This window comes from Eurosta solidaginis, chromosome 1, assembly GCF_040869045.1.
Source record: "Eurosta solidaginis isolate ZX-2024a chromosome 1, ASM4086904v1, whole genome shotgun sequence".
In the NCBI taxonomy this organism is placed as follows: Eukaryota; Metazoa; Arthropoda; class Insecta; order Diptera; family Tephritidae; genus Eurosta; species Eurosta solidaginis.
This window is the reverse complement of record NC_090319.1, coordinates 132,747,817-132,774,542: the sequence shown is the minus strand read 5'-3', so window position 1 is coordinate 132,774,542 and position 26,726 is coordinate 132,747,817. Positions and strand designations below refer to the sequence as shown.

Below are 26,726 nucleotides of genomic sequence, written 5' to 3'. Positions count from 1 at the left end.
TGTCATCTCAAATATCCAAAAACATGTCATCGCAGATGAAAGCACAGGAGTCACGCATTTCAGAAATGTCATCGCAAATATCATCTCAACTCTCATCTCATCGCAGATCTCTGTTCAACTGGAAGAGCAAGAAGGACGTATTTCCTCGAAGTTGGAGGCGCAAGATACACAAATTTTACACCTCGAAGACAAAATCGATGCCGAGATTGAAACATTGAGAGGTCGTATACAGGAGTTGCAACTAAATCGCCCAGCAGTTTCAGCGAGGAATCCAAAGGTAAAAACACCATCCTTTGACGGTTCTGTTCCTTTCCAAGTGTTTAAATATACATCATTGTTTAAGCTTCAGTTTGCGAAGACCGCAACAGTGAAAAACTGGAGTGCTAAAGATAAAGTTGCAGCTCTATTCGTAGTATTGAAGGGGCCAGCAGCAGAAATCCTACAGACGATTCCCGAAGGACAGCGCAACAACTATGAATTATTGGTGGCTGTTGTAGAACGATGTTACGGAAGCGAACACAAGAAACAAATCTACCAAATAGAATCGCAAAACCGCTACCAAAAAGCTAACGAGACTTTGCAGGAGTTTGCCTCGGATGTTGAAAGATTGGCTCATGTAGTAAATGCGGACGTACCCGTGGAATACACCGAGATGGTAAAAATCCAGATCTTTATAAATGGCTTACGGAACGTGGAAACGAAGCGAGCTACATACGGAAACCCAAAGATAACTTTTGCTGAAACAGTATCCCATGCACTGACACAGGAAACTGCCTCACTATTGAGTAAACCAGCGTACAAAGCTCATCGTGTGGAAACCGAAAGGCCAGATTGGGTAGACACAGCTTTGGAAGCACTGAAGGGATCACAACAGAAATATGCCGGAGTTATGAAATGTTTTAAGTGCGGCAACCCAGGTCATATTGCACGTCATTGCAGCACCGGTCCTAATAGTTTGTAAAGTTGAATTATTACACAATTTTATTTTTTATTTAAAAAACCCGTTCTTTATTATTTAATTGATGTTCCGTTCTCCAAAATAATTTTCTTCTAACAACTGAAAAAATGTTCCTCAATGACAACAAATGAATTGAATTTTTTTTTTTTTTTAATCGAAAAATTGTTAAAGTAGAAAATTAACAGGTAGGTATGCCACAGTACGCCCTTCCTAGTGATAACGACATATACATAATTAATTTATTTTAAAAGTAACTCTACGAGGAATATAGCGTATAAAATTTTCCTCAATATTTTCTTCAGTATCTTGAAAATCTTATTGGTTCTAGAATTTATCCGTATACTTGAATCATGAAAATTTTATTGGTTCTAGAAATTACTCTGAATGGACCGTCGTATGGTTGCTGTAAAGGTTTTTTAACTGCGTCACACCTTATGAGTACATGAGAGCAGGTACCTAATTCTGAATGTACAAATACGTTTTTCTTCCCACGTTGCAGTCAACTGCTGGCTTTTAAAAAATTCATGTTTTCAGAAAATTCTTTCACCCATTGTGTAGAGCATTTGTTTTCCTTTTTGTTATCAAATATTTCTCCAGGAAGTCGTAGATTTGTTCCAAATGCCATTTCAGCTGGGGAGAAACCAATATTCTGTATAATATTTGCATGCAAACCCATCATGACAATAGGGAGTGAATTAACCCAGTTATTCGATTTTTGGGATTTTAATGCAGCTTTAAAAGTACGATGCCATCTCTCAATTTGGCCATTACTCTATGGATGATATGGAGTTGTATGCGTTATTCTTATTCCAAGCATTTTAGATAATTCTCGAAAAAGTAAAGATTCAAATTGTCGTCCTTGCTCAGTAATAATATGAGCTGGCACACCATCCGCATAAGCAACGGAGTAAATCTGTCTATGCATGTAGGGATGTATCTATACTTTTTACATAATGGCAATGGACCAACAATATCTATACTGACTTATTTGAAACGTTCTAATGGGGGTGTGAAATTGCCAAGAGGACTTCTTACGTGGCGACTAACTTCAGATTTTTGACAAGCAATGCACGATTTAGCCCATTTAGCTACATCTTTAGAAATTGATGGCCAAACAAAACGATTTCGGAGTAAATTTACTGACGCTCGCACTGCGTGATGAGAATGTCCATGCATACTTTCGAAGAGAGGTTTTCGAAATGTTGGTGTAATATACGGGCGTATGTTTTTTGTAGAGACATTACAAAAGATTTCAACATTAACTTCTGGAATTTTCATTTTTCTTAACTCAAGGCAAGAGTACGCTGAACTCAAAAAACTGCATAACAGAGATCTAGTCCGCGAATAACTTGATTGATAAAGCGTTGGAAAGTTTGTGCAGCGTTACACAAACCGAACGTCATACGAGGAAACTCAAACAATCCTATTGGAGTAATTATAGCTGTTTTTTCAACATCAGAACTCTCAACCGGGATTTGGTAATAAGCCTTAACTAAATCAACCTTGCTGAAAACTTTTGCGACATGAAGAAGAAAACCAAAGTCATGTATGTGGGGAACGGGATAACGATCTGGAATTGTCACAGAATTTAACCGCCGATAATCTCCACAAAGTCGCCATTCTCCATTAGGTTTGGGTACCATGTGTAATGGACTAGCCCAACAACTTTTTGATGGCCTACATATGCCTTGCTTTAACATAGTATCGAACTCACGCTTAACAATTTGTAGTTTCCAGGAGATAGTCTACGAGCTTTAGAAGAAATAGGTGGACCAGTTGTTTGAATGTGATGCGTTACAGAATGTTTAATTGGTGTATTTTTATCATGCGACGTGGTAAGATCCTTAAATTCTTCAAGTAATGGATATATAACAGAGTCTTCAAATATTGATTTAATTGAAGGTGGTAATAATCAAATATTTGAAATCGCATTAGTAATAGAGTTTGGACGATATCTATTATTCTATTATTCAGATCAATTATTAATCCGTATTGGCTGAGAAAGCCGATTATAGGCTTCTTAACATCTGCTAATATAAAAGTACACCGAAAACTTCTTTTTAGGCCCAAACTTAATTTTAATGTTTTGTTTCCAAAGGTTTTTATTGGAGATTGAGCACGTTCACCGAATTTATAATGGTACCAACAAAAAGGCTTACTTTCTCTTGCTCTTGGGGAATTCGTTTGTTTAAAGCGTTTGTTGTTATTACGGCTATGACTTCGAGAGCGATGTGAAAGTAGCTCAATTTGCTTCGTCAAAGCTTCAATGCGTAATTCCAAATCATGATTTATGGACGGAGTCTTGGAAACACTATTTATCTCCCAAGCATCTGATGTATCAGATATTTTATCTGCCATAAGGGTGAGTCTACTTAAACTTTCATTACTTACAGATAAAATTGCTTGTGACTTTTTCGGAATACGCTGCATCCATAGAGATTTCAGCAACTCATCAGATAATTTACCAGCAGAAAGGTCCATCATCTCACATAACATTGCAAAAGGCTTCCTGTCACCCAGTTCCATGTCACGCAGCAGTTTCTTTAATCGCCTTTCCTCCGAATCCATGAATCGCTCCTGCAACCGAGATTTCAATGCTTCGTACATGTTGTTTTCAGGTGGGTTTATAATAAGATCGCTGACTTCACTAAGCACACTCGCTTCGATGGATCCTAAAATGGTGTAAAATTTTGTTGCATCTGATGATATTCCAGCCGTAATAAACTGGCTCTCCACTTGCTTGAACCATAGAGCTGGATTTGTTCTCCAAAATGGCGGAACTTTAACGGACACACGTGCAACATCTAATATTGGAGTCGACTCATCTAAAAGATTCCTTTGATATACGGGTGTTTGCGGCGATGCTGATGGGCGGCTGTTGCAGATCAGAAATCAACGAATCTCCTGCCCCATTATTGGCTTCACTTACTCTATTCGGTGTATGAAACATGTTTCCTGTCTACGGTCACCAATTGTAAAGTTGAATTATTACACAAATTAATTTTTTATTTAAAAAACACGTTCATTATTATTTAATTGATGTTCCGTTCTCCAAAATAATTTTCTTCTAACAACTGAAAAAATTTTCCTCAATGACAACAAATAAATTGAAATTTTTTTTTTTAAATCGAATAATTCTTAAAGTAGAAAATTAACAGGTAGGTATGCCACAATTTCCAACAATGTGGTTGGCCGTAAACGCAGAGCTGAAGGAGATGCGCAAATCTCCAAGTCCACTCAGTCGTTAAACTAAAGCGAGTCAGCCACAAGGGACGACATCTGGCTTCCTCAATTGAATGCCCCATAGTCTCTATTTCGCAAATTGGAAGAAGGTCAAGCAATCTTACTGTCATAGGACATGTGGATAGAAAGGAACGTTTACTGACAGATACGGGTGCATCTAATTCCATCATTCGATCAGATTTAGTCGACAAGAAGAAAAGAACATTGCTTGGAGCAAGATTGCGTACAGTTACTAGAGAAGACACCACGGTTCTAGGCGAAGTAGCATTTGGAGTCGCAATTGAGAGCGTTACGGTAGTATACAATTTTATAGTGGCAGAGAGGCATCAAGATCGACTTGCAAAGCAAGATGACGCGATATAAGAACATGGATGTACCACTCAATTTCGGCTACGAAAAAGGCTACAGCAGTAAACGAGTGCTGGTGGAGAAGAATCAGCAAATACCCCCAAAATCGGAGGTAGTAATCTGGGCAAAGATTGATGGAGATTGTGGGACAAACAAATTGTGGGTTGTCGGGGCAGCAAACAAATCAACACCGAATGTACTTGTAGGAAAAACCCTGGCTATGACTAAACAAGATGGACGTACGGACAGCGATTCCGCGTCAGGACAGATCACGCCGTGTTGAAATGGCCCTTGCAGTTCCGTAATCCAGAAGGTCAATTGACATGGTGGATCGAGCGACTACAAAGCTATGACTTTTCCATTGAGCATCGAAAAGGTAGTACCCATGGAAATGCTGATGTAATGCCACGAAGACCATGTAGTTTGGAATACAAACACTGTTCAAAAGCTGAGGCTAAGGAAGACATTATAGATGTCCGGCTAATGACTATAACATGTACGGATAAATGGGACAAGGAACAATTAAGGAAGTGTCAGCTAACAGATACAGATCTGTCACATGTTATGCAAGGGCTGGAACGAAGCGATAGAAAAAATAGAGAGGAGACGTCAGCAGAATGTCCTATTGCGAAGTGATATTGGGCACAGTGGAAAAGTTAAAATTGATATCCGGTTGCTTGCATCGAGTATGGGAGACTAAGGATGGTCAATGTAAGAGGAAACTTATAGTTGTTCCCAGGAAAAGGATTACAGACGTTCTCAACGAGCTACATAATGGACCAAGTGGAGGTCATCTGGGAATTACGAAACCGCTCGAGAAAATTAAAAAGAGATTCTATTGGGGTTGGTTGCCGTCAGCCGGTCACTGAGTGGATTGCCATCTGCGAGGTTTGCAGCAGAGCGAAAGCGCCCAAAACCCAAAGTCGTGGCCAGATGAAGCAATATAACTCAGGTGCGCCATTTGAAAGGATCGCTATGGATGTCGCAGGTCCATTTCCTACTAGCAACTGCGGAAACAAATATATACTGGTGGTTATGGCTTATTTTAGCAAATGGCCAGAGGTATACCCAATCCCAAATCAAGAAGCGGAAAGAGTAGCAGAAGTGTTTATAAACAATTGGGTTGCAAGGTTTGGTGTACCAATGGAGTTACGTTCTGACCAAGGCAGGAATTTTGAATCAGCTGTGTTCCAAGAAATGTGCAAGAAGTTGGGCATTCGAAAAACACGGACAACTGAATTGCATCCTCAGTCCGATGGTATGGCGGAACGTTTCAATAGAACAGTGGATGGGCATTTAAGGAAAGTAGTAGACAAGCAGTGGGATACACACACATCATTATTCTTGGTGGCTTACCGATCGGCAGTACATGAGACAACGGGCGAAACTCCCGCAAAGGTAATTTTTGGCAATGACCTTCGACTGCCAGCTTATTTGAAGTTTGGGATAGATGCCGATGCGGAGCGAAATGCCAAGAAATCCACTGGTGTCTTGGAAGAAGGGACGAGAGAAATACACGATCTTGTAAGGCAACGAACAAAGATTATGGGTGACAATATGAAAGCCAGGTAATAAAGCAATTAATTCGGAAGGTTTTCAGGAAGGAGATTTGATGCTGTTATACAACTCACAAAGAAAAAAAGGTTTGTCCCCGAAATTGCAGTGTAATTGGGAAGGCCCATACAAAGTTGTAAAACGGATCAACGATGTAGTTTACCGCATACAAGCCATTGGCAAACCAGGAACAAAAATAAAAGTGGTTCATTTGGAAAGGCTGGCAGCGTTTAGATCAAGAAACTTGTCTGATCGGGACGATCCGACTAAGGTGGAGGGCAGTGTGGCGAATTTTAACATCACTAAGCTGTTATTAAATAAATGCACAATAACAAAAACATTAAAGCAAGCTACATAAAGACCCTGCCAACCATGACTACCCACTTTTAACCACTTTCCCCTGAAATTCCAACACCATCGAAAATTTCGGTGTCAAAAAATTCAAGTTTTTGGGATATTTTTCAGGGTGGATAAAATGTCCCATAAATATAATGAGTGCGAATGAAACAACGTGAGTGTCTTGTTTACAAAAAACCCAAAAATGGGAAATAAACAAAAATTATTTGACGTGCCATTGTCGTTGGAAATTTTTGCAATTTTGCTTGAAATTATTAATTATTTGAGTTTTATTCAAGGTTCGAATCGAGCTCAAGGCCAGAACAATAATTTTTTTCCAATGATAATTATTGTTATTTTTTTTTAATTTTTGAAAATTTGAAAAATTGTATTCTGTTTTTGGAATAGTAAGTAGAAAATTTTTCAGACAACCTGCCATAGCTGCGCAGATAGATCCATTTCGAAGGGTGCTAAGCCTTCATCATCAGTACGCTTTAGGCATGCTGCGCTAACCATTTAGCTATACAGCGGTTGTTTGTTTGACTGGCAAATTTGCTACTTCTATTCCCTTTTACCAACTATATATATTCAGTGTTGCGCCATCTGGTGCAAATCACTGATAATGCTGGATTTTTGTTTATTGTCAATTACTTTGTTTGGCATTCCCAAGTGCTCATGGTTTATTAAAAATTGTTTTTGTTTTTTATCGGCCTATTGATAAATCATTCAAGGTTCGAATCGAGCTCAAGGCCAGAACAATAATTTTTTTCCAATGATAATTATTGTTGAAAAATTGTATTTTGTTTTTGGAATAGTAAGTAGAAAATTTTTCAGACAACCTGCCATAGCTGCGCAGATAGATCCATTTCGAAGGGTGCTAAGCCTTCATCATCAGTATGCTTTAGGCATACTGCGCTAACCATTTAGCTATACAGCGGTGGTTTGTTTGACTGGCAAATTTGCTACTTCTATTCCTTTTTACCAACTATATATATTCAGTGTTGCGCCATCTGGTGCAAACCACTGATAATGCTGGATTTTTGTTTATTGTCAATTACTTTGTTTGACATTCCCAAGTGCTCATGGTTTATTAACAATTGTTTTTGTTTTTTATCGGCCTATTGATAAATCATTCAAGGTTCGAATCGAGCTCAAGGCCAGAACAATAATTTTTTTCCAATGATAATTATTGTTATTTTTTAATTTTTCTAAATTTGAAAAATTGTATTTTGTTTTTGGAATAGTAAGTAGAAAATTTTTCAGACAACCTGCCGTAGCTGCGCAGATAGATCCATTTCGAAGGGTGCTAAGCCTTCATCATCAGTACGCTTTAGGCATGCTGCGCTAACCATTTAGCTATACAGCGGTGGTTTGTTTGACTGGCAAATTTGCTACTTCTATTCCTTTTTACCAACTATATATATTCAGTGTTGCGCCATCTGGTGCAAATCACTGATAATGCTGGATTTTTGTTTATTGTCAATTACTTTGTTTGACATTCCCAAGTGCTCATGGTTTATTAACAATTGTTTTTGTTTTTTATCGGCCTATTGATAAATTATTCAAGGTTCGAATCGAGCTCAAGGCCAGAACAATAATTTTTTTGCAATGATAATTATTGTTATTTTTTTAATTTTTCTAAATTTGAAAAATTGTATTTTGTTTTTGGAATAGTAAGTAGAAAATTTTTCAGACAACCTGCCATAGCTGCGCAGATAGATCCATTTCGAAGGGTGCTAAGCCTTCATCATCAGTACGCTTTAGGCATGCTGCGCTAACCATTTAGCTATACAGCGGTGGTTTGTTTGACTGGCAAATTTGCTACTTCTATTCCTTTTTACCAACTATATATATTCAGTGTTGCGCCATCTGGTGCAAATCACTGATAATGCTGGATTTTTGTTTATTGTCAATTACTTTGTTTGACATTCCCAAGTGCTCATGGTTTATTAACAATTGTTTTTGTTTTTTATCGGCCTATTGATAAATCATTCAAGGTTCGAATCGAGCTCAAGGCCAGAACAATAATTTTTTTCCAATGATAATTGGAATTATTTGAGTTTTAATTTTGAAAAATATCAAGAAAAGTGAACAAACGGTGAAGCACTCTGTATATTATTATCCTAAATTTATATATTATGGTGTCCAACATAATATAGAGATGCAACTGCGCTGATGCATCTATATATTATAATGAATACCAAAAGAAGTGAAGTGATAAGTCCCTGACAAATTTCAGGAAGATTTTATGGTGTCATCATAAAATATATCTTTACATGCGCTGGGACACATATGCATAATGGTGTATATCAAAACGAGTTCAGTGCTAGGCCCCTGACAAAGTTTAGGAAGATTTCATGTTATCATAAAATATAGATATGCATGCGCCTGTCCATATATCCATAACAGTGTACATCAAAACCAGTTCAGTGCAAGGCCCCTGACAAAGTGCAGGAAGATTTTATGTTGTCACCATAAAATATATATATGCATGCGCCTGTACATATATGGATAATAGAGTGCATCAAAACCAGTTCAGTGCTAGGCCCCTGACAAAGTTCAGGAAGATTTCATGATGTTATCATAAAATATATATATGCATGCGCCTGTACATATATGGATAATAGTGTATGTCAAAACGGGTTCGGTGCAAGGCGCCTGACAAAATTCATGAAGATTTCATGATGTTATCATAAAATATATATATGCATGCGCCTGTACATATATAGATAATAGTGTATGTCATAACGGGTTCAGTGCAAGGCCCCTGACAAAGTTCATGAAGATTTCATGATTTTATCATAAAATATATATATCCATGCGCCTGTACATATATGGATAATAGTGTATGTCAAAACGGGTTCAGTGCAAGGCCCCTGACAAAGTTCATGAAGATTTCATGATGTTATCATAAAATATATATATGCATGCGCCTGTACATATATGGATAATAGTGTATGTCAAAACGGGTTCAGTGCAAGGCCCCTGACAATGTTCATGAAGATTTCATGATGTTATCATAAATATGCAGGCGCCTGTACATATATGGATAATAGTGTATGTTAAAACGCGTTCAGTGCAAGGCCCCTGACAAAGTTCATGAAGATTTCATGATGTTATCACAAAATATATATATGCATGCGCCTGTACATATATCCATAATAGTGTACATCAAAACCAGTTCAGTGCTAGGGCCCTGACAAAGTTCAGGAAGATTTCATAATGTTATCATAAAATATATATATGAATGCGACTGCACATATATGCATCATAGTGCATGTTAAAACGGGTTCAGCGCAAGTCCCCTGACAAAGTTCAGGAAGATTTTATGGTGTAATCATCTTAATCTTAATATATCTAATCTAATATATATTATAAATGGGAAAGTCTGGATGTTTGGATGTTTGTATGTCCAGACGTTTGGCTTTGTGCCTCAATCACGCAAGAATGGCTGGGCGGATTTGGATGATATTTGGCGCACATATAGCCAATAGTCTATAAGGATCTACTAGCTATATATTTTTCAAAAGGGGGGAGGTCCCCGCCCCCTAGCAACAGTTAAAATTTAATTATTATATTTTTTCGTTTTTATGACTGAATTACGCCAGAACGGCTACACGGATTTTAATGAATTTTGGGACACAGACAATAGCCTACTAGCGAAATTTTTTTCGAACATGGAAAGGGGGTGGGGGTTCAACGACCCCTTCGAAAAATTACTTTTTAATAATTTTTACACATTATGACTTTACCTTTACTGACCACCAATATTACAAACTCAATAGGTCAAATAAGTCGAGGGCTTACAAAGTGAGTAGTTACACCCTCCCCCCCTTCCCACACCTTATGGTGTAAAATTTATAAATTGTTATAATTCAATATAAATTTTCTAAATCAATAGTTTGTAGTATCTGGCTCATACAGATCGAGATCTAAACAATTTTGGAAAAACGATCGGTGGTGCTCTCCGTCTCCTCCCGCCATCCGCCCTCCTTCAATTGTTTTTATTAGCACGCTTTTATTAGCTTTACCTGTATGTTTCTATGTAACTCTTCATTCGCTCCAACGCGCCTGCTGCCTTATTAACATGGTTTTATAATTAGCTTCACCTTATTTGTAATTCCGTTAGGGTTATATCGAGACCCTTCCGGGATCATTTCTGGGTGGTTTTCGGGATCCCGCCGGGGTCATTTCGGGACTTCCGGGATAATTTTGGGACTATTTCGCGATCATTTGGGGACACTTCCGGCATCATTCTGGATGGGTTTCGGGATCCGTCCGGCATCCCGTCGGGGTATTTTCGGGATAATTTGCGTACCTTTGATAGATAAATTCTTAACGGTTCCGGGGATCATTACGGGACTTTTTCGGGGTCATTTTAGGTCCCTTCCGGCATCATTTGTGGATGGTTTTCGTATCCCGTCAGGATTATTTTGGGACTTTTCCTGGACTATGTCAGGGTCATTTCAGGACTTTTACGGAATCATTTCTGTCTGGTTTTCGGGATCCGTTCAGTATAAAAATATTTATGTATGTTGATATATTAGTTTTAACATTTTTTTTTTTACTTTTTATTTCCAGTTCTTTTGGAGAACACACTGCAGAACAGCACAACAAAACAGGATAACACATACAAAATTTTTTATAATTATCATCATCATCAACACCATCGTCATCAATATTATTATTTTTGTTTTTATTATTATTATTATTTATATTGTAACGATGAACAAGAGAACGTTCTCAAATTTAATGAGCAAAGAAAAGGCATATTTTGAGGAATTCAAAGAAAAATTTTAGAAATTAAATGAATCATCTGGGCAAGATATAGGTAATATACCATCAACTAGCAGGGGGGCAATTTCTTTAGATAGAGATGAAGTACCATCAACTAATGTGTGGTTGGTTTCTTTAGAGAGTGATGATGTACCATCAACAAGTACAGGGGTAGTGTTTCATATTTCATCTGCCAATGATGCACCGTGCGCTGGTGGGGTACTTCCCATAGTGAATATGAGAGTTATTTATTTGAAGATAATGAACTAGATGAGAGTGTAGACAAGGTAGGACTCACGGACATGATGGGAAGGGTACGTTCAGCGTTGAAAGTTTGGGCATTTAGAAATAAAACATCACAGAGTAGTCTTTGTGATCTTTTGCACTCTTTGGAAGGAGCAGGACTTAAGGGATTGCCAGTGGATGCCAGAACAGTTCTGGGTACAAGCGGGGAACTAGTAAGTATTAGGCCTTTTTCAGAGGGCGAGCTTTTGTATTTTGGGATTGAATATAATTTTTACTTTAAAGAATTTGATTTTCTCCAAAGTTTAGAGCGAATTTCAATAGATGTGGGAATAGATGGGCTTAAAGTTTTCAAAAGTTCTAACAGGGTATTATGGCCAATTTTGGGTCACGTTGTAGATTTCCCCAATTCGGAACCATTTATGATAGATTGTTATTCAGGGATGAGTAAGCCCCCAGATGTAAATGATTTTTTAAAAGAATTTTGCGAGGAGATAGGCACTTTAGCTCAGAATGGGGTGAAAGTGGGATCTACACAATTGTTAAAGAAATTTAGTGTTAGGCTATTTACTTGCGATTCACCAGCTCGGGCGTTTATAACTGGGGTAAAGGGTCATACAGCAAAAAATAGCTGCCCGAAATGTTTGCAAATGGGGCAATATTTAGATCGGGTGTGCCTATCCCAAGAAATGGGCGAGCTAAGAACAGATGATTCATTTAAAAATAGGCTAGATTTGTCATTCCATGAGCAGAGGAAGTTTTGCTATAATCAGTTAATATTGGCATGGTTTCTCAATTTCCCTTAGAGCCCATGCATTTAGTGGACTTAGGAGTAACAAAAAAACTACTCCAATTGCTTATTAAAAGAGGGAACATATCGAGAATGAACGAAAAATTGATGTTTCTGAATAATTACGTTCCCTCTGAGTTTTCTAGACGAAGCCGTGATCTAGACGAATTAAGCAACTGGAAATCGAACGAATACCGGCAGTTTTTATTGTATTCTGGCATTTTCGTTTTGAAAGACTGCATACCGGATAACCTTTATTATCACTTTCTTTTGTTGCATTGTGCTGGTCGACTTCTCTCCTGCGAGAAGTCTTGTAAAGTAGAATCTAATGTTGCGAATGAAATGTTAAAAGAGTTTGTTAAATTATTTAGTAATTATTTTGGGGCGAATTTAATTAGTTTCAATGTCCACGGCCTTTTGCATTTAAGCGATTGCGTAAAACAATTTGGTCCATTAGATTCTTTTCAGCATATAAATTTGAGAATTATATGCAATACATTAAACAACTTATTCACAATCAATCTAAGATACTGCAGCAATTCTTTTTGAGAATGGAAGAAAGAAGAAATTTTACGGATTGTAGTAAAATTTTTAAAAATGATATTTTTGTTATAAATTTTAAGAAGGATAAGGACAGTTTCTTCTTAAGTAGAACATAGGGTTCTATAAATATTTTTAACCAACATAACAAAAATAGTTTCGTAGTTCGAGTTTTAACAAAAGTTAGAAACGTTTTTATAGAGCCCCTTGTGGCCTCATCTGGATTAGGTATTTTAGTTGCTCAACTTATAGATGAGGACATACATATTATAAACTAAGAAAATTTAGTCCTTAAGTACTATTCTATACCTGTAGGCCCTAGATTTATTTTAATTCCGTTATTACATAATTTATTTTATAAATTTGCATAGGTTATATATAGTTAAGATTACCGTTGTGAATAGTAGTTTGTAGATAAATTTCACCATTTCGTTTTACTATTTAAGTCTTTCCGTTTCCTTTTCCATTTTGTACATAATAACCTGCATTGTTTTTATTATTCATTTCTTTGTATACAATTAGTATTAATACATTTTTAATAAAATAAATATTATATGAATTAACAAAAAAAAATATAGAAAATAGTTATTTTAAAAGTTCTAATTTATTTGTAAAATTATGTATATGTATATTCTACTTTGGAATTAAAATTTTCTAAATTTATTGTTAAATTTTTTTTTGCTTTTCAAAATGGGAAGATGAAGTCTTCTTAAAAAATTATTTTGAGTTTTATTACAAACTTAGAATTTTCTTTTTCTTTTTTCTCAGCAATTGACTGGCAAAATTCAAAAAGCTATTGTTTAACCCGAGCTCTAAAAAAAGGGAAGATCAAGTTTTTAAAAATTGTGTTGAATCAATAATTAATTTTGGCTTTTAATTTTATTTCAGCAATGCAAATATTCACCTCAGCAATAGTGTCTTTCCTTAACCCGAAATCTAAAAAAGGGAAGATTCGGATTTAGTCAATTTTGTTGAATTGATTTCTAATTTTGACTTTTAATTTTCTTTTCTTCTTCTTAGAAATAAAATAATTTAACCTGGTTTATTCACAGGATGCAACCATAACTTCAGAAAGCAGGACTTTGGAAAAGGTAAATAAAGCCGGTATCTGAAGTTATGTTGAATCAATAACTAATTTGGTGTTTTATTTTTTCTATTTTTCCAGTAGCAAATTGTCACGTACAAGTACATATGTGGATCCGCCCCTTTGCGCAATCAAGGTAGAATTGCCACAGCTAGCTCAGTACATGGAGTCGCGGTTCTGAACCCTTTTTCCACCTTGATGCGGGGCGGATGTCACAATCACATTAATCATTTCCTCTCCCACCTCACCCCACAAGAAGCCCACCCTTTCTTGGACCGCTCGCTTCGCATCGCTCTGCAGGTCCCCTTATCTTACCTTTGCTCCATTCCGTTCCAAACCTCCTACCCTTTGTTTATCTTCCCCCTCCCCACCTTATTAATTTAGAACGCCATCTTACATTTCTTTTTCACTTCAATATAACATTTTTAATTAGATAAAATATAGCTAAATACATACATCTACTGCTCACTCAAAATTGCAATAAAAATTGGCTTACGACAGGCGATTTGAACAATAAAAAAAATTAAACTTTATGATGGACTCAACCACACATGATTATTTCAAACAAAATTTTCTTACATACATATATCAGTAAAATATGGAATTTCTGGGAAATTTTTTTACTTTGCCTTATTCGGCTTACACGAAATAATTTTTTTTTTTTTTTTATTTATTAATTATTAATTCCGCCAATTATTTCAGGACTTCCCGCCAACGCTACCAAAAACCAAACATTAGAACCGCTCAATATGAACACAAGATTTTATATTCCCTACCAGGGTCCTATCCTACCTAAAAGAGCTCTCTTTGGTGGTCAAGGGACTCCCAGGGGCTGGACTTTCTCGCCGCTATTTACAAAAAAAACGGTATATCTGGAAATTTGAATAAACATTTGGGTTGACGAGTGGGCGTCCGCCACGAATTAGTATTTAAAAATTTACTATTTTGAAAATATAGTGGAATACCAATCTTATAAATAAACGAAATATACATAAATATACAATTGTACATATAAATCCTAGTTAGGTTGAGATGTTGCTTGTTGGTTGGGTTTCCGGTACACAATCGTTTATAGCAATGTTCTTGGACGCCTTATGGGTGAAAATTACAGCTTGGGGTTTGGTGAATAACGTGTTGAACTGAATAATTTCCCTGTGCTCGGCAGAGCTTTCGTTATGTGAGAAGGTATCCCAGCATCTTAACGCTGATGATTTACCACCATTAAAAAGAAATCCGGAACTTAAGGTCTCCTCTAGGTTACTGGCTGCACGGATATTAAAATTTGAATTATACGAGCGCTTAATTTCGGTTTATGGGCATTCTACCCCACAGCACGAACAAAACTTTTATACACTCCGATTTTGGTCTTTACTAGACCTCACGCGCACAGGGAAAAAAATTTATGACTTTCACTACGCCGTTTATTACAAAAAATTTTCACAGCGCACTCACGATGTGTACGTGCCCACAGTTAGAATTATTCTTCTCTTCTGCCACAGTTATGCCCTATATATATACCAGCAGAATCCAACAGCAACACCGGTTCCACATACCGTTTCCTATTGTCTTCATTTCCAATCTTAATCGCACTTTCTTTACCCTATATCCATCCTTTTCCTGGACTGATCCTATTTTCCTTCATCATCCCTTTCGCTGCGGTCCGGCAACCCTCCATCGAAAAGCTTTTACAAATTTCTCCATATTGGGAATTTTGCTATTATCTTTAATTTGACGTTTCTCGTTTGTTTACCTTTTTGCATCGTGAGTGCAAGTTAAAGTCCGCGACCAAAAAAAATAAATTTCGCGTTTAAATTAAATAATTTCAGTGCGCGAGTGTTATTTTTAAGAAAGAAGAGCAACGCTGCTCTTCAGTGCCATATAACCAGTTTAGGTTACGGTGCCTGAAGTGGCTGAGGAAAGAACACTTACTCCTTATGGTCCCCAGGCGCCCGGGCCTGGAATATAAAAAAAAACTACAAGTTTGGAGCATTGGTGGACTGCTAATAGAGTCCAACAATTACCGAAAGCCTCAGGAATGATGATAAGAGGTAATAAATGTGAAAATTTTAATTAAGAATATTTATAGTGAAGGTGGGCAATTTGCATTTGGTTGTTGTACTTTTGAGTGTTTGATTACCCAGCAAAAAAAATGTGCACTTATATAAGTGATTTCGCTATTTATGCCCAAACTAATTTAAATTAATTTCTTGTTCTTTTTGCTTTTTTTCAGTGCGGAAACTAGGAGGCGTAGGAGGCGAGGTGTTGGGTCCCTGGAATGTTGAGTTTATGGGAAGTATACATACATGAATTACACGCTGCTTATAAGAACTTTTTACTTTAGGGTACTTTTCTTTTGTCTTTTTCAGGTGAACTTCCGTGACACTCTTGAGAGCGGCCTCCGGCTTTATGCCCTTTTATACTATCTAACATCCCTCGAGCGGGACAATGTACGCCCAACGCCTGACAACGTCTCCTGCCTCGAGAGCTGAGCCGGGCATATGGTAATGGGATTTATTCGCCTTGCTATTACGTGAAGAAAAAAATTTGAGTATGTATATAGAAACTATTTTCTTTTGTATTCATTCTAGGTAAACTTCGGACCGAGCGCTTTTTGGCGATGCCCTTCCCCGCCGACTTGACCCTCATCGACGGGGTGGTATTCACGCAAGTAATGGAATATCTTTGTGGAAAGTTAATTAAATTTTGTGTTATTTTCAGGTCACCAAGCGGCAATATAGTATTAAGTTATTGAGTACAAAATTATGTAGTTTTAAGTTATTCCACACTAAGTTATGTAATATCAATTCCTTTAGTATTAAGTTATTTACCATCGGGTTATTTAGTATTAGGTTATTGTTTAATGTCCTTCGCGTGCCATGCCCCTAGATTCTTTCCTGCCAGGGTTTCGAGTAGGTACATGTTATTACCCAAAGCCTTAGTAACGCGACATTTCGTAAATTTCCGGCAAAATTTGGCGTTTATATTTTGTTTGAAATCGCTTAGAATAAAATTGCGTTTATATATTTCTTGGCCAGGCTTAAATTGTATTTCGCGGATTTTTTGTTGTATCGTGCCGCGTTTGTTTCATACGATTCGTGTAGGTTTTCTTTTATTTTCTCGCGCATAAGTCTCATTTTATCGCTAGGATCTAATACGAACACCTCATTATCCGATAGACTACCCAACTTCCTGGCCAATGCATAGTCTGCACCATTCATAAACATGTTCTGTCCGAACAGGGCAAAGTATGGTGTAACCCCCGTGGCCGAATGTACAGCGCTACGCAGAGAGCACTCTATTTCGGTTAGGTACAAATCCCAGTCCCTATGATCATTTTCGAGATATGATCTAATGGCGGCTAGTACCGATTGATTCGCGCGTTCAGCAGCATTCGACAGCGGCGCATAATAGGCTGTTTTTAGGTGTATGACACCATATGATTCTAACAATTCCGAGAATTGTTTCGATACGAATTGTTTTCCGTTATCTGAATGTATGATTTCCGGAACGCCAAATTTATGAAAAATCTCTTCGGTTATGAACTTAACCACATTACCTGCGGTCGCTTCACGCATCGCTTTCAAAAAAATAAATTTCGAAAAATGATCGACTACAATAAAAATGAAACAATTTCCGCGCTTTGATCTAGGATACTTCCCCAAAAAATCTATATATATCTTCTGAAAAGGACGGACAGTAACTACTTCTTTCCCAATCCCTGGTTTTAGAATTGCATTAGATGGTTTCGATTCTTTGCATGTTTGACATTCCCTCACGAAGTTCCGAACCTGCACCAGCATATTAGGCCAGTAATACAGCCTCCGTATGCGGTGTAGTGTTTTTGTCATACCCCCATGTGCAGCTATCTCTGGACAGTGGGCGTTCTCTATGAGAGTTGACGTCAGTGCTTCAGGGACCCAAAGCTTCCATTCGTTTTCCTCAAGTTCACTATCCTTTGGTAAAAATTTCTTAAAAACCATCCCATCCTCTACCTTCAAATCGGGAAGCCGCTCCTTATTGCTTTCGATTGTCTTAATTAGTTCTAAATACCCTTCTGATTCAAACTCAGTGGTGTCTATGTTAGCTATTGGTGAGTTAGTTATTTCCTCTATACAGCGTGATAGAGTATCGGCGACAATATTCTCCGAGCCTTTACTGTGCTCGATCTCAAAATCAAATGCTTGCAATTGTAGAGACCACCTAGCTAATCTGCCATTTAGATCTTTTAAAGACATCAACCATTTTAAACTGGCGTGATCTGTCACCACTGTAAATGGCATCAGATCGATATAAGGCCGAAATTTCTTGACTGCCATTACTGCCGCAAGGCATTCCTTTTCTGTGGTGCTGTACTTTCGCTGACATTCAATGAATTTTTGAGAAAAATACGCGATTGGTTTTTCACCACCATCACATTCTTTCTGATATAAAACAGCACCTAGACCATAATCAGATGCATCACACTGTACCCAAAATCGTTTGGAAAAATCCGGATGTTTCAGAACCGGAGCGCTTGTGAGGGCTCACTTTAAAGCATTGAATGCTTCCATTGCTTCGTCTGACATCTCAAATTTTCTTCCCTTTTTCAAAGAGTCGGTTATCGGCGCTGCCATGGTGGCGAAATCTTTTATAAACCTCCTATACCATCCGGCAGTGCCTAGAAAACTACGGACTTCTTTGACTGTTTTGGGAACAGGGATATTTTGTATGGCCTTTATCTTTTCCGGGTCTGTTTTCAACATCCCTCCTCCTACTATGAAGCCAAGATATGTTAACTCCTTAAAACAAAACTTAGACTTGCTCAATCCAATTGTTAAATTTGCGTCTTTTAAGCAAGTGACGACTTCTTTTAAGATTCGCAAATGCGAGTCGAAATCTGGCGCGATGATTAATAAATCATCCAAATAAATGAAAACATTCGATTTCAACTTTTGTGGTATAACCCGGTCCATGAGTCGGCATAACCTTTGGGCAGCGTTACATAACCCGAATGGCATAGTGACGAATTGGTAGAGAGGAGGACCGGGCACTGTAAAGGCGGTATTTGGCTTGCTACTGTCGTCTAACTCAATTTGCCAGAAGGCAAATTTTAAGTCGACACTGCTTATAAAGTGGGTGTCGTCGATACGGCTAATGATGCCCTCGATATTTTGTAAGGGGTACGCATCCTTCACGGTTACGGCGTTTAGTTTACGCGCATCCAAGCAAAAACGATTCTTGCCCGGTTTGCGCACGTCGTTCTGTTACTCCAAGGGCTGTCACTTTCTTCTATCACTCCCAACTCTAACATTTTGTCCACCTCCTCATACACAATTGCCTGCATTGCCGGTGACAGAGGATAATGTCGCTCTTTTACGGCTACCGCTTAATCAACCATCTTAATTGTATGTTTCTCTAAATTGGTACGTCCTAACCCGTGTTTCTCAAAAGTTCTGAAACCGCTAACAACTTCTTCTAAGCGCTGTTTCTGTTCCGCTGTTAGGCTATGTAAAACGCGCCGTTCATTTTTGTCTTCCTCTGAAACCATTTCCTGTTCTAATTTATTTAAATCAATTTCGTCTACAGCCACCACATCCGGCGCTAACTGAAAAGTACGCCAAAAATCTATTCCTAGGTAGATATTTTGCTCTAGGTACGGGCATAAAAAGAATGTAACTTTTTGTTGTAATTGGTTAAATTTTACAAAAGTAGTAATTTTTCCTAAAACGTTGTGCCTCCGGCCGCCAGCTGTTTTGACGGAGGACACATATCTTTCTATCGGCACATCTATTTTGTCCATGAATTCCCTACACCCTCTTCCCAAAATACTGACTGATGCGCCAGTGTCCAGTAAGCCTCGTGTTTGAACGCCCATGATTTCTATATTCGCGTAAACACGCGGATCTGACTTGTTTATTTTTTTGATGGAGGCCAATACTTTTTGTCGTAGAAGTTTTCGTTGACGAAATCGTTGCCTTGCTTTTTGTATTCTCCGTGAAACTCCTCTGCGACCCATCACTATGCTTTCTGCGAAGATTCTTTCTCGCTTTTCGAGGTACTTTCTATATCTCTCCTCATATGATGGTGTGCTCTCCCTTGCGGCCTTTGGTGGACTTCTAGTTTTCGTGTTATTTTTAAAAATGCAAATTTCCTTGTTGTATGTATTTTCGTCGTCTGTTGATGTGTTGGTCGACGCATCTACTTTGACGAGGTTTGTGTGGCACGCGATTCCCCCGTCATAATCGCGCTCCGGGATCCGTTTCCCGCTTTGTTACATAAGGGGCATTTCGGGGTTATCACGTCCAACTTCCCGCATTTGTAGCAAAAGATTCGCCGTTGGAGCGACATACACTCTGTGAAAAAGTGGCCATCTGCCCCACAGTTCCAACATGATACGTTTCTTCGGCTTATTGCCTGTTTTGGCAAAGACTGCTAACGTATCTCCTCCACGGCGACTTGACCCTCATCACCGGGAGTGAACGCCTCTTGGTATTCGAACTCGCAGATCTCCTCGATTTGTGGACGTGGCATATAGTTATCGGCATGCGGCCGTTCGCGACGCGGGAAACATCTTTCGGCTTCTTTACAATCCATTCTCAACTGGTCCAATGAATATGTTGACATAGGGTATACCAGCTTGGCCAAAGATTCGCGCAAGTTACCTTTTACTAAGCGCACAATTTCATATTCCGGAATTGGATTCCGCAGTCGCGAACGAAGCGTGCCAACAACATGGAAGTAGGCATCTATGCTCTCACCCGCCCTTTGCTTTCTCTCGGTTAACTCCCTTAAAATTTCAAAGTCTGTTTGTTGAGAGGCGAACTGACGTCTAAGAGCCATCTGCAAACTTGGCCAGTCGACTCTACCATGAGACCGGATATATAGCCAATACCACTCGCGGGCTTCGCGACTCAACAACTTGTGAAAATCGCGTATTATATCTGCCCATGAGCACCCGTACTGTTCCCTCAGGTACTCCAAACGAAAAAGGAAGTCTTCAACCGACATTGCATCGCGATGTCCTTGGTAGTTAATCCCCCACTTTTCGACTTTGAGGTCTGATCCGCCATATTCCCTACTCTCTCGCTCCGATTGTCCACGATGTCTTCCCGAGATAGCTGCGGGTATGCCTCTATCTGCACTTGGGGTTTGACGAATTGGTGGCTGATCGTTACGCGGCGGAAATGCATATGTTGCTGTATGGGGTAGGTTCACATTATTGTGTCTACTCATGGCAAAGTAGTGGGAATTTTCGTTAATTGTTAAATCGTTTTTAGAGCGCCTGGATTCGAGAAATTCAAGGCTGGAGTTGTGCCTTCTTCTTTTATTACGGTTGCGCGACCTACTGTTATTATTGTTACCCCCCGAAAACTCTAACCCCTCGCGCACCTCTCGACCCGTTGCGCCTACTTCCGGTAAGGTATCGCGGATTTCTTTTAAGATGGCATTTTTGGCTTCGGCCATCATCTCCCTTACCATGGGCACTATGTCGTTGCGCAGATCGTATGGTTTGTCTTTAGCTTGCCGGTTGGCATCACTATTATTAGATGCAATGGGTTTTGGAAAGGCTAAGGTAGATGGTGGGGCTGTCAAAGGCTGTGTAGATTGGGATTCTTTCGGGGGCTTTGGAATGGCACCCGTGTTGCTAGCTGGCTCTGCTGGTATAGTACTAAAATTTTCTTTTCTCATTTCCCCGCCCGATGCGCCCGCAGCTGCTTGATTACCCCCTCCTGTCCGACCCGAAAGATCAATAAAAGCAGGGTCGTTTTCGCTTGGATGCTTCGAGTAGGACACATTCATCGGAACCATGGTTTCGTGCCTGTTTCTAAAACGCGTATTATATGGGCTCGATCTACGGTTCGCACACTTTGTTCCTTTTAGGGACCCAATTTTGTTGTATATATATTTTTGGTTTGTTTTGAAAATCTCGGAATGTAAAAAAAAATTTTTTTTTTTGTATAACTTAATTAAATTCAGTATATAATTGTGGGGAGGTTCAGATTACCTTTCAGGCAGGAAAAAAAAATTTGTACTGGTTAGGAATCGTTGGAGCATCTGTAAACGTTCCTGTGGTGAGGTGAGAATATATCTATGAAAAATTAAAAAAAAAATAAAAAAAAATCTGACTAATTATGTCTAACAACTTATGCTACACACGCATTGCATAGAGGCTTTCTTGTGGCCATAAGTGCTATATTTTCAATAAGAAGTGTCTTATACGAATGTACTATAAGGACTTCTATTCATTGTAAATCAAAAAAAAATTTTCTTTTGTGTTGAAAAAAAAATCGAAATAGGTTTTAAAAACAATATAAACATTTATGTATGTTGCTTATAGCCTCGCATAACTTGTTTGGCTATGCCATCCTCAGATTACTGATAGAGACTGTCCTTATGATTCCAAACTCTACCATCGGTGCAATTGATTTTGGATCTAACACCATGGACAAGTCACCGGATAGGGGAGATGGTTACATAAGGACAGCTCCGTAACTGGTATTAAAAAAAATAAAAAAAAATTAAGTTAGTTGAAAATTAAAAATTATTCAGATGCTTATAGCTTACCATAAATTGTTTAGCTATGTCATCTTATGGGCTATTGATGGGATCTGTCCTTATGATCCCAACCTCCACTATCGGTGCAATTAACTTTTTGGATCTAACACCATAGACAAGGCACCGAATAGGAAAGATGGTCACATAAAGACAGAACCGTTTGGTTTAATGACTGCAACTATTGGACATTAGCTTTGGGTTGAAATATAATTTGTACAAAAAAATGAGCTTTGAACACTATTTCGCTGACTAGATCTCGGTAATCAGATTTACATTTTAACTCATGCGTGGGCGCCAATTTCAACCCGCGCTAATGTCATCACTAAAAGAAAAACTTTTTGTTCGGGCGCCATATTAATAGAATATGGCGGCCCCTATATATGTTTTTGTTTGGGCGCCATTATTAATTATGATTGTCACGTACAAGTACATTTGTGGATCCGCCCCTTTGCGCAATCAAGGTGGAATTGCCCCAGCTAGCCCAGTACATGGAGTCGCGGTTCTGAACCCTTTTTCCACCTTGATGCGGGGCGGATGTCACAATCACATTAATCATTTCCTCTCCCACCTCACCCCACAAGAAGCCCACCCTTCCTTGGACCGCTCGCTTCGCATCGCTCTGCAGGTCCCCTTATCTTACCTTTGCTCCATTCCGTTCCAAACCTCCTACCCTTTGTTCATCTTCCCCCTCCCCACCTTATTAATTTAGAACGCCATCTTACATTTCTTTTTCACTTCAATATAACATTTTTAATTAGATAAAATATAGCTAAATACATACATCTACTGCTCACTCAAAATTGCAATAAAAATTGGCTTACGACAGGCGATTTGAACAATAAAAAAAATTAAACTTTATGATGGACTCAACCACACATGATTATTTCAAAAAAAAATTTCTAACATACATATATAAGTAAAATATGGAATTTCTGGGAAATTTTTTTACTTTGCCTTATTCGGCTTACACGAAATAATTTTTTTTTTTTTTTTTATTTATTAATTATTAATTCCGCCAATTATTTCAGGACTTCCCGCCAACGCTACCAAAAACCAAACATTAGAACCGCTCAATATGAGCACAAGATTTTATATTCCCTACCAGGGTCCTATCCTACCTAAAAGAGCTCTCTTTGGTGGTCAAGGGACTCCCAGGGGCTGGGCTTTCTCGCCGCTATTTACAAAAAAAAACGGTATATCTGGAAATTTGAATAAACATTTGGGTTGACGCGTGGGCGTCCGCCACGAATTAATATTTAAAAATTTACTATTTTGAAAATATAGTGGAATACCAATCTTATAAATAAACGAAATATACATAAACATACAATTGTACATACAAATCCTAGTTAGGTTGAGATGTTGCTTGTTGGTTGGGTTTCCGGTACACAATCGTTTATAGCAATGTTCTTGGACGCCTTATGGGTGAAAATTACAGCTTGGGGTTTGGTGAATAACGTGTTGAACTGAACAATTTCCCTGTGCTCGGCAGAGCTTTCGTTATGTGAGAAGGTATCCCAGCATCTTAACGCTGATGATTTACCACCATTAAAAAGAAATCCGGAACTTAAGGTCTCCTCTAGGTTACTGGCTGCACGGATATTAAAATTTGAATTATACGAGCGCTTAATTTCGGTTTATGGGCATTCTACCCCACAGCACGAACAAAACTTTTATACACTCCGATTTTGGTCTTTACTAGACCTCACGCGCACAGGGAAAAAAATGTATGACTTTCACTACGCCGTTTATTACAAAAAAATTTTCACAGCGCACTCACGATGTGTACGTGCCCACAGTTAGAATTATTCTTCTCTTCTGCCACAGTTATGCCCTATATATACCAGCAGAATCCAACAGCAACACCGGTTCCACATACCGTTTCCTATTGTCCTCATTTCCAATCTTAATCGCACTTTCTTTACCCTATATCCATCCTTTTCCTGGACTGATCCTATTTTCCTTCATCATCCCTTTCGCTGCGGTCCGGCAACCCTCCATCGAAAAGCTTTTACAAATTTCTCCATATTGGGAATTTTGCTATTCTCTTTAATTTGACGTTTCTCGTTTGTTTACCTTTTTGCATCGTGAGTGCAAGTTAAAGTCCGTGACCAAAAAAAATAAATTTCGCGTTTAAATTAAATAATTTCAGTGCGCGAGTGTTATTTTTAAGAAAGAAGAGCAACGCGGCTCTTCAGTGCAATATAACCAGTTTAGGTTACGGTGCCTGAAGTGGCTGAGGAAAGAACACTTACTCCTTATGGTCCCCAGGCGCCCGGGCCTGGAATATAAAAAAAAACTACAAGTTTGGAGCATTGGTGGACTGCTAATAGAGTCCAACAATTACCGAAAGCCTCAGGAATGATGATAAGAGGTAATAAATGTGAAAATTTTAATTAAGAATATTTATAGTGAAGGTGGGCAATTTGCATTTGGTTGTTGTACTTTTGAGTGTTTGATTACCCAACAAAAAAAATGTGCACTTATATAAGTGATTTCGCTATTTATGCCCAAACTAATTTAAATTAATTTCTTGTTCTTTTTGCTTTTTTTCAGTGCGGAAACTAGGAGGCGTAGGAGGCGAGGTGTTGGGTCCCTGGAATGTTGAGTTTACGGGAAGTATACATACATGAATTACACGCTGCTTATAAGAACTTTTTACTTTAGGGTACTTTTCTTTTGTCTTTTTCAGGTGAACTTCGGTGACACTCTTGAGAGCGGCCTCCGGCTTTATGCCCTTTTATACTATCTAACATCCCTCGAGCGGGACAAGGTACGCCCAACGCGGGGAACACCCACCTCTGACAAAATATATATTTGGGAGCATAAGGAACAGCATGACAACCACTCACGCTGATATGGATCTGCTGGGAACGGAGAATATATATATATTTTTTTTTAAATTAGTTAAATTTATATAGCTAGAAATAATGTTAAGAAATTGTATAAAGTTGTAAAGAATGTGACTATTTTTCACTCATTGTAAACGAGTAATAAATGCTCGTATATATCAAAAGAAAGGAAATTTGATTACTTTTCTTTCGATGCTACTATCGTTAAAATTGATAAACGATTTCTGAAATTTTTTTTTAAATTTAGATACACATATATGTAACTAGTAAAAATGTTGAGAAATTTTATAAAGTTGTAACGAAAGTGAATATATTTCACTCATTGTGAACGAGTAATAAATGATAGTATATATCAAAAGAAAGGTTATTTGATTACTTTTCTTTCGGTACTACCATCATTAAAATTGATAAACGATTTCTGAAAACTTTTTTAAAATTTAGATACACATATATGTAACTAGTAAAAGTGTTGAGAAATTTTATATAGTTGTGACGAAAGTGAATATTTTTCACTCATTGTGAACGAGTAATAAATGACAGTATATATCAAAAGAAAAGTAATTTGATTACTTTTCTTTCGGTACTACCATCGTTAAAATTGATAAACGATTTCTGAAAATTTTTTCAAATTGAGATACACATATATGTAACTAGTAAAAATGTTGAGAAATTTTATAAAGTTGTGATGAAAGTGAATCTTTTTCACTCATTGTGAACGAGTAATAATAAAGTTGTAACGAAAGTGAATATATTTCACTCATTGTGAACGAGTAATAAATGATAGTATATATCAAAAGAAAGGTTATTTGATTACTTTTCTTTCGGTACTACCATCATTAAAATTGATAGAACAGTTTTTTCAAATTTAGATACACATATATGTAACTAGTAAAAGTGTTGAGAAATTTTATATAGTTGTGACGAAAGTGAATATTTTTCACTCATTGTGAACGAGTAATAAATGACAGTATATATCAAAAGAAAATTAATTTGATTACTTTTCTTTCGGTACTACTATGGTTAAAATAGATAAACGATTTCTAAAATTTTTTTCAAATTTAGATACACATATATGTAACTAGTAAAAATATTGAGAAATTTTATAAAGTTGTAACAAAAGTGAATATTTTTCACTCATTATAAACGAGTATTAAATGCTAGTATATATCAAAAAAAAGGTAATTTGATTACTTTTCTTTCGGTACTACTATCGTTTAAATCTATATCCTATTTTAAAAAAATTTTTGGAAAATAAGAGATACATGTATAAAGCTAGGGAAAACTTGGTCAAATTTTGTAAATTTGTAAGAAAAGTGTATGTTTTTTACTCCTTGCACATGAGTTTCAAGTTTAAGCATATACCAAAAGAAATATAATTAAATTATTGTACTTTTGATAGTACTGTCAATAGAATCAAAAAGTTTTACCCCAAAATTTTGTATATTTTAGAAAAACACCTCTGTAGTA

At 37.6% G+C, this 26,726-nt stretch overlaps 1 protein-coding gene and 1 pseudogene across 9 annotated transcripts in view; one reads left to right on the top strand and one right to left on the bottom strand.

Moving 5' to 3' along the window:
• The window catches only part of Orco (odorant receptor co-receptor), a 1,419,553-nt gene that overhangs the window by 696,917 nt on the left and 695,910 nt on the right, over positions 1 to 26,726 (bottom strand). The window lies entirely within an intron of this gene.
• On the top strand, positions 4,569 to 16,252 carry LOC137238628 (uncharacterized; annotated as a pseudogene).